Consider the following 8,491-nt stretch of genomic DNA (forward strand, 5'->3'; position numbering starts at 1 on the left):
CCCAGTGACCCTGAACTGGGACTGTATGGTCATCTCTACAGTGATCCCAGTGACCCTGAACTGGGACTGTATGGTCATGAGCAGGGGCATAACCTCACCTCTGCAACCCTAAGGGAAAATGAAACCCATTCTTGCTTGCAAACACAGTTCTCAAACTAAACAAAGATAGACAAGGGCCCTGGCAGAATGGGAGCAGATTATTTATAGTGGCACCTTCCTTGGATAATTATCACCACATTAGCAGCTCATTTGAGGGGCATGGGTAACTATTATTCGTTTGTTCTAAAGGTAACTAACATTGGGGGCATTAGTCAAGCAGAACTGCAAATAGGCCAGGCCACAAGCCTGGGAATGCTCAGACAGGGTAGCGCTGAGTGTTGCTAAGGGGAAGGAGATCACCTGGTAGGAGTCCTTTAGCAAAGTCTCAAGATCATCATCCCCAATGTTCTTCATGGTCATCCCTTAGCTAGTCTATGTGGTGCCACCTCTCAAGAGAAGAAATGAAGAAAAAAATCCTAGTAAGTATAAAAGTATTAAATACAGGGCTGGAGAGATGGCTCAGCGGTTAAGAGCATTGACTGCTCTTCCAGAGGTCCTGAGTTCAATTCCCAGCAACCACATGGTGGCTCACAACCATCTGAAATGGGATCTGATGCCCTCTTCTGGTGTGTCTGAAGACAGTTACACTGTACTTATATAAATAAAATAAATAAATCTTAAAAAAAAAAAGTATTAAATACAAAGCTGTACCCCAGTACCCTTAAATCCTCAATATAATTTTCTGAAGTTACTTTTGATAGCTATAATTTTCTTACAAACTCAAATATATCTGGGTGCCTTTGAGTGTGTTGTCCATCTGGGCACCACGTGCATGCCTGGTGCCCTAGGAGACCAGAAGAGGTTGTTAGATCCCTAAGATATCTTACATAAATGCTGGGATCACACACAAGTCTCCTGGAAGAATTAATGAGTGTTCTTACCTCCTACCATCTCCCCATCACTGAGAGCTCTTTGATTTGCATTTTTTTTAACTTCCAGTCATACATACACACATACCTGGGAAGAGTGACAAATATATATATGTATGTGTGTGACATGCATATATGATTTAATGCTCAGTGTATCTTAGAAGGTAGCTATTAACACACTTTTCTAGTCAGAAAACTGGGTCTGGTTTAAAAGGCTTACTCGGTATATAAGTGTTAACAGATAGAGTATTTGAATGAATGGCATTTCTCCTGTCTTCCCACACCAAGAAGGCTCAACTTTAAGCTGCACTGGTCTAATTCCATGGGGAGAGGGAGCTGATGAAAGAGAGGAGAGGGAAGAGGGAGACAAAGAAAGAATATGAGAACTTAAACAAGAATACAATTTTATAAATTCCTTTAGGCTAATAATTCTGCTATCACTTCAACAATTAAAACTATTAGACTTTACACATGTGATGGGCTCTAGAGCCGTGTGGCTCAGAGATGTGGCTCAGAGATGTTCTCACCGGGTACTGTTAGTGTCACTTCATCTTCCTGGGGAGCACAGCACTGTCAGCTACATAGGAACTGGAGTGACAGTTCAGTGGGAACGCGGTGCCTTAGCTCAGCCACCAGATGGTGTGTGTGTGTGTGTGTGTGTGTGTGTGTGTGTGAGAGAGAGAGAGAGAGAGAGAGAGAGAGAGAGAGAGAGAGAGAGAATGAATCATTGTACACGTTTACCTTCAGATTCTTCCTTTAGTAATGTTGTACATAGAGTAAATTCCAGGACAGCAAGAGCTACAGAGAGAAACCCTATCTTGAAAAACCAAAAAGAAAAAGAAAAGTATATAGCATAGGATTTTTGTTGCCATCTTTAATGGAAGATTGGAATTCCTTTGTTGCAGATAATCTAATCCATTCAGGTTTTCCAAGAGAAATGTTAATTTGTTTTGTTTTGTTTTTTTCGAGACAGGGTTTCTCTGTATAGCCCTGGCTGTCTTAGAACTCACTCTGTAGACCAGGCTGGCCTCGAACTCAGAAATCCGCCTGCCTCTGCCTCCCAAGTGCGAAATGTTAATTTTTATATGCCACATACATGGAAGTATTTCGTTTTCTCACATTTATCTATTTGTGTGTTTGCACACATATTCCCACCAACACGTGGAGGTCAGAGGACAGTTTTTAGTAGTCAGTTCTCAATTCAAACTAAGTAGGTTCTTGGGAGATCCCAGGCCCCAGGCTTGGCAGCAGGCTCTCTTACCTGCTGAGCTATCTCTATAGCCTCTGCTTTGATTTTCTGCTTGTGACTGATTACAGTTTCACCTTTCACTAGTTCAGACATCTGGATTTTGGTTTTTAAGACAAACTTTTCCTGTGGCTTGTGCTGGCCCTAAATGTAGGTGGATCCCCTGGCCTTATCCTCTCAGGCGCTACGATTACAGGTATAGACCACAGTGCTTACTGTTAAAAAGACTACTCAGGACCTACAAAAATGAGTTGAATGTGGTGCCAAATACTGAAAACTACCTTGCCTGTGTTTGTGTTGAGAAATAGCATCTCTTGTAGCCCAGGCTGGCTTCCAACTCTACTTAGCACAGGATGACCTCCCTAGTACTGGGATTACAGGCATGCATCACCACACCCTGTTTAACTAGTGTAGGGATCCAATCTAGGGCTCTTAAACACTTAGCAAACAGGGTACATACTAAGCCTCATCCGAGCCTAATCCTGTGGTTTCTCTACCCCTGTCCAGCTGAGCTGCGGGTGTCTGTCTCAGGTTCTGATTGACATAAAATGCATGACGTTCTGCTACACTGTATTTTGATGGTGACAGTTTTTGAGTTGTATTGATTCCTGCTTTTCAAAGACAACAATATAATCCTAGGTCTTCACCCAATTTGTGTAAACCACAGAATACTATTACTTCCTGTGTAGTACCCTCGCCGTTTCTGCAGTCAGCAGGTATTACTTATGTGGTGGTTTGAGTATGCTTGGCCCAGGAAGTGGCACTATTAGGAGGTGTGGCCTTGTTAGAGTACGTGTAGCCTTGTTGAAGGAAGTGTGTCACTTTGGGGGTGGGCCTTGAGACCCTTCCCCTAGCCTCCTAGAAATCAGTCTTCTCCTATTTATGATCAGATGAAGATGTAGAAATCTCAGCTCCTCCAGCACCATATCTGCCTGGACACTGCCATATTTCCTGCCATGATGATAATGGACTGAACCTCTGAACCTGTAAGCCAGCCCTAATTAAGATTGTCCTTTATAAAAGTTGCCTTGGTCATGGTGTCTCTTTACAGCAATGGAAACCCTAAGACTTTATATTGAGATCACAAACCAAAGACCTTATAGATACTTTGGTATAAGGCCAGGATTCAACTATTTCTTTAGCATTTGCAAAAAAATAAAAATAGGGCTGGCAAGATGGCTCAGTGGTTAAGAGCACTGACTGCTCTTCCGAATGGTCCTGAGTTCAAATCCCAGCAACCACATGGTGGCTCACAACCACCTGTAACAAGATCTAACACCCTCTTCCGGAGTGTCTGAAGACAGCTACAGTGTACTCACATATAATAATAAATAAATTGTAAAAAAATAAAAATAAAAATAAAAATAAAAATAAACAAAAGGTTAGGCCAGAGAAGCAAGTTACATTTCCCAAATCCTAGCAACGGCTCAAACGGGATCTAAGGCCGGCAGCACCTACCTAATGAACCACCCTGATGATTAGGATGCTAACTGGTATCAAGGGTCCCTTCCAACTGTAAGTCTACATGTGACAGTAAATCTGGAACTGGTACCCACATATATGAACTCAGAAGAACTCTTGACAGACACATTAACAACCCTACTAATTACAACCTGGGGCTGAGCCTGGAGCTGCTGACCACACTCCTCAGTAAAGCCCTTGCCTGTCATACTGAAGGCCCTGGGTTCAAGATGTGAACGTGTATGCCTATAGGTTCAGTCTAAGCTGCACAGCAAGTTTTAATGGAGAGCGGGAACATATTCCCCAGCATGGTCTCTGTGCTAGGCTTCACTCCAGCACAGCACCAGACAGACAGACCTGTTTGAAAGTTAAATCACCCCAGCTGACAGTCTTAATGCTACTTTACATACATAAGGACTAATTATGGGGGCTGGAAATGCAGCCAGGCTGGTGGAGTGCTTGCCTAGCACGCACAAAGCTCTGATTTGGATCCCTGGCTTTATGTAAACAGGGTGTGGTGGTTCATCTGCAGTCCCAGCACTTCAGGAGGTAGAAGCAAAAGGATCAGAAATTCAAGGTCACATACAACTACATGAGGTTGAAACTAGCCTGGTAATAGAAGATTAATAGACAGAGCCAAAAAAAAAAAAAAAAAAAAAAAAAAACCAAAAACCAAAAAAAAAAACTTGAGCATGGCACAGTGGTATAGAGTTCATCTACCATGTGCAAGGTCCTAAGATCACGCTCCAGCTCTAGAATGAAATGTAGCCACTGCTACAGGAACTGGATCCACAGTAGAATATGAGCTTGACCATCGTAAATAGGGTTCTAGTTCAATTCCTCCCAGGGGGCGGGGTGGGGGTGCAAACTAAATCCAAGTATTTGTATGCAACTCTATTTTTAAATCAGCCCATTCAGGGACTAATTTATTGTTGGGTGCCTTCTTGTTGTGTGACCAAACTTTTCCTGGAGAGACACAACACATTCATCTACTCAGCCCAGCTAGGGAGCCCACCAAAGTCCAACTTGGTGAGCCAGTAAGTTTTATTGGAGAGTTACAGGAATGTGGGTGAGGGGTTGCTTACAGGAACAGAAATGACTCAAAGACAGCTGCATCAACCAAATTCCACTCCAGAATGAGTGTCAGCTCACAGAAGCTGGGAAACCTGAAGCTCACTGCACAGCCTGCAGGCAGCACAACAGGTTGGAGGGACTCAGCTCTCATTGCATAGTCTGACGGGCAGGGCCTAGTGAATCTGGTCAGTTTTAGGGACTTCTTGCAGCTATTTTGAGTCCTTCCGTTCACATTCTGCAATCTTGCCTGAGCTCTGCCACCACCTAACTGTGACAGAGTCCCCTCCCGAGTGGTAGCAGAAGCACTGGGGTGAGGCTGAAGGAGAATTACTCAAAGCAAAGCCAGGGCCAATGTTGGTGCACACCTTCAATCCCAACACCCAGAAAGCAGAGGCAGGAGAATCTCTGTGAGTTTAAGGCCAGCCTAGTTAGTCTACATATAGAGTTTCAAGAAAGCCAGGACTAAACAGAGAGACCCTGACACTGCCTCAAAATAAATCAATAGAGAAATAATTTGAAACCAACCTGGACAATACATCAAGACCTTGTCTCAAAAAAAAAAATTGAATAAATATTTTTCAAAGAATTATTTATTTTATGTATATGAGTACACTGTAGCAGAAGAAGAGGGCATCAGATCTCATTACAGATGGTTGTGAGTCACCATGTGGTTGCTGGGATTTGAACCCAGGACCTCTGGAAGACCAGTCAATGCTCTTAACCGCTGAGCCATCTCTCCAGCCCATAAAAAATTTTTAATTGGCAGGTTATGTTTATACATACAAATTTTAAGAATCACTGTTAAAATGAGTAAACATTAAACAAATTTTAAAATTTGCATTTCTGATAATGCACTATGTCTGAACAAAGAAAATGATGCACACTGGACTTGGCACAACTGGGGTAAATTCAACTTTGACTAACACAAAACAATACATCTCAGTGACCGTGGCCAATCAGCATGTAACTAACCACCTCTGCGTGCCTGCCTGTCACGAGAGTGCCAGCTCTGCTTTGCTCCCAAACACTCCATAATTCTCTAAGGGCTGCTGGACACATGAGACATAATGGAAATCATGAAAAAGCTCAGTAACACAGCCAGCAGTGCTTAAAACCAACTATTGAGCCAGCGAGAACAGCAGCTCAGGCTGTAAAAAGCACTGGCTGATCTTCCAAAGGACCTGGGTTCAAGTCCCGAAACCCATTATGGCTGCTCACAACCCTCTGTAACTCCTGTTCAAGGGTATTGGTCCTCCTTTAGCATCTGAGGGCACCAGGCATGTACATTGTGCGCACGCATGTGTCTGTGTATGTGTACGCACATGGTGCACGCGCGCGCGCGCACACACACACACACACACACACACACACACACACACACATATGCAGGCAAATACATTCAAGAATGTAAAAAACTTAGCCGGGCGTGGTGGCGCACACCTTTAATCCCAGCACTTGGGAGGCAGAGGCAGGTGGATTTCTGAGTTCGAGGCCAGCCTGGTCTACAGAGTGAGTTCCAGGACTGCCAGGGCTATACAGAGAAACCCTGTCTCGAAAAACCAGGAAAAAAAAAATGTAAAAAACTTAAAAATCACTTTTAAAAGCCTGATTAGAACTAAATCATTAGTTAGGGTAGGTAGGTAGGCTTTAATTCACAAATATCAAAGTTCTCTTCTATTTCAAGCTATCTTACTTCACAAACTCCATGGGTGATTTCTCATTTAACAATAGTTGACCTCACTAAAAACTTAAGGAGTCTTTCAGCTCCCAAACTGACTCAATCTCCCTTACTAACAGTGAGGAGAAACCGGAGGGTGCAAGAAGGAAAATACTACACACAACCCATGGTCTGTGACAAAAACACCAAAATACAAATAACACAGGCAAACAGGCAAAATCCACTTGTGAGCTGGTGGCACTATCGATTACTTAGGAATGAATTCAGTCCTTTGAGTTAACTAGTTCCCAGAGGGGAACTTAAAACATCCCACCATCACCACCACCACCAGCAGCCCCCGCCCCCGCCCCCCAACCCCCGTGGCTCCCAAGTAGCCCTTCTGCCTGGAGAATACAGTGGACATTAAAAAGGAATGCAAACAGGGAAGGTACCTCCCTCCCAAAGGAAAGGGGATCTTAGAACGACGGGGAAAATCAACAGTGGCCAAACCAGCAGACACTTGAAAATTATAACGGGGGGGGGGGGGGAGGAACAACAAGAAGGGGAAGTAGATTTTTTTTTTTTTAAAGGGGGCGGAGAGGCCAATGACTGGCGCTACAGATGCATTTCGTGTCCCTAGTAGAGACAGAAGGCAAAAAACGGCAGAGTGGAAGAGAGGTGAAGAAGTCAAAAGAAAACCAATATCGCTAGCCTCTTTCTGAGTGTCAACAGCACCGAAGGATGACGTTGAACGCGCTTCGGTTCCCCGGCAAACTGCACCGCTATAGCTTTTGAACACAATCTAAAATCACTTTCTTACCAACCCACACGACCTAAGAGTGTTGCATGAACCAGCGGGGCTCTCTCCCGGAAAATCCTTCCTTCCAGCATTCCCATCACCATTATCTGCTGCTGCTGCTTCCCCCCCCCCACCCCCACCCCAACAATTTTTTTTTCTCAAGTCCTTCTAAAAAAGAAGCGCCCAACTCTCACAAAGACCCGTCGGCGGGTCCGGGTAACAATCACTCTAAGTCACGGTGGATTCCCGCACACAATTCCACCGCAAGATGCCAAGAGACGGTGACGTGGTGGCCTTGCAGGTCAAAGGAGCATCAATCACCAGGTTAGCAGCGGGCACCGAATCCCCCGCCTCCCGGGCTCAGTCAGCCTGACTCAGAGCAGCAGCCTGTGCCTCTCGGCTGCTCCGGGCTCCCCTGCGCCCAGCCGGACGGCCGCCGCACCAGACCTCCCCGGCGGACCGGGTCGCTGCCCCGAGCGGGAGGAAGACCGGCACCAGGAAGGAAGCGCCCCAAAAGGGGAAACGAGGAGACGGCCGCGCAGCCGCTGCGCTCGGGTCCCAGCCTTCCCCGGCCGGCGAGCGGCCCTCCCGGCAGCCCCGAGCAGACCGGGCCCGAGCTGCCCGCCGCGGCGCGGCGCGACGCAGGGACCACGGAGCTCCCGCTCACTTCCCGCCCGCTCCCCTGCACTCACCGTGACGCGCCGTCCGCTCCGTCACCCGGCCCGGCCCGCTCTGCGCTGCCGCCCGCGGCCGCCAACCTCGCTGCTGCTCCCCGACTGCGGCGCCCGCTGCCCCGACCGCCGTCCCGGCCGCAGCCCCGCTCGCTCTCGCTCTCGCTCTCGCCGCCGCCGCCCGATCGCAGAGGCAACAGAGCAACCTAGCTTCCGCTCCTCGCCAGGGTCCCGCGAGAACTTCCCCACGCGGCCCCGCCCCGCCGCGCCCCGCCCCCGCGAGACTTCCCCCGGCGGAAAAGGCCCAGAGCGCAAGCGCTCCTCCTCCGCTCCGCCCGGCAGGTAGTCTAGAGGGGGGGCTTCGCGCATGCGTCAGCTCGCCCCGCAGCAGGTGGCACGGACTCGGCTCCGCCCCTGGGCCGTTGTAACCCTCTACGTGCCGGAGCAAGTGAATTACAGCTCTGCTCTAGAGGAACGGCGCTTTCCACACTCTAATCACGTCCTTTCTACCAAAGCAAAGCAAAGAGGCCCCGAGGAGCGGGGAGAGATCTCAGGATGGCTCAGCCCAAATAGAGGACCAATTCTAGAAACGTTTGGGGATCTGGTTCGAACAAC

The 8,491-nt window shown here is 47.2% G+C and overlaps 1 protein-coding gene across 1 annotated transcript in view; it reads right to left on the minus strand.

The window, feature by feature from the left end:
- Grb2 (growth factor receptor bound protein 2) overlaps positions 1-8,110 on the minus strand; it is a 68,789-nt gene extending 60,679 nt beyond the window's left edge. Inside the window, exon 1 of the mRNA XM_021211618.1 lies at positions 7,898-8,110. The gene's annotated coding sequence lies outside the window, so the exon portion shown is untranslated. The remainder of the gene's footprint in view (positions 1-7,897) is intronic.
- Between the last annotated feature and the right edge of the window lie 381 nt (positions 8,111-8,491).

Source organism: Mus pahari, chromosome 14, assembly GCF_900095145.1.
Source record: "Mus pahari chromosome 14, PAHARI_EIJ_v1.1, whole genome shotgun sequence".
Taxonomy (NCBI): domain Eukaryota; kingdom Metazoa; phylum Chordata; class Mammalia; order Rodentia; family Muridae; genus Mus; species Mus pahari.